This window comes from Arvicanthis niloticus, chromosome 5 (assembly GCF_011762505.2).
Source record: "Arvicanthis niloticus isolate mArvNil1 chromosome 5, mArvNil1.pat.X, whole genome shotgun sequence".
NCBI lineage: Eukaryota > Metazoa > Chordata > Mammalia > Rodentia > Muridae > Arvicanthis > Arvicanthis niloticus.
The window spans coordinates 84,337,834-84,338,668 of NC_047662.1; the positions used below are offsets into that span (position 1 = coordinate 84,337,834).

The window sequence follows — 835 nt, forward strand, 5'->3', positions numbered from 1 at the left end:
AATGCAGTGTGTACTTGAAAATTACTAAGAGAGTAGATTTTAAGTGTTCTCTCCAGGAAAAATAATGCAGCGAGGTATGCCTAGGACACATAGATATATGCTAATTAGTTTGGCTTAGCATTCATTTCATAATAAATACATATTGTGTTATATACTAAGAATGCATATTTTATTTGTCAGTTTAAGTTAAGATTTAAAAAAAAAAATCTATTGTTCTCCGTCAGAGCTTTATGAGATGGGTGCTATTTATTGCCTTCCTGTCTTACAAGTGAGGGACACAGGATCAGGAGCTTAAACTATCTTGCTCAAGGACACACAGCACATAAATAGGTTTGGGCTTGGACCCAGGTGTCCCACTCTAAAGCCTGTACTCAGACATGCAATCTTATCTATGCTGAATCTCTATGAGGCGGATCCTTTGCCTCATGGAAGAAGTATTTGAATGTCACTTCTAAGACTCCTTCCTTTCCCTCCTGGCAATGGGCAAAGAGACACCTGGGTGGTGGTGGTGTTCTTATAACAGTCAGGGGCAGAGCAGATGCAAGCCTTTCCCCATCCTAGTTTGATGCATGGTTTGGCGGCCAAAGCTGCTTTATGACTAGGACACATAGAAAGCAAATCAAATCATATCCAGGCAATGTAGCTCCAGAGGAGAAAGGCAGAGACCTGTGGATCACAGATCTGCTCCTCCAGCACAGGACATAGATGGGGTTTAGACACCACACCCTCTTGCTGCCATGCCACACAGTGTGGATGGAAGATGTCACCCAGGGGCCTGCCAGCCACTTGGTCAGCCTGCAATGGGAATCACCACAATGTGCGAGTATGTGGTGGA

General features: G+C 43.7%; 1 non-coding gene across 1 annotated transcript; it reads left to right on the forward strand.

Annotated features, from left to right (window-relative positions):
* The first annotated feature begins 468 nt into the window (after positions 1-468).
* On the forward strand, positions 469-611 carry LOC117709697 (small nucleolar RNA SNORA48). The gene has a single exon (XR_004606941.1). It is a non-coding gene; the product is annotated as a small nucleolar RNA SNORA48 (small nucleolar RNA).
* Positions 612-835: the final 224 nt, after the last annotated feature.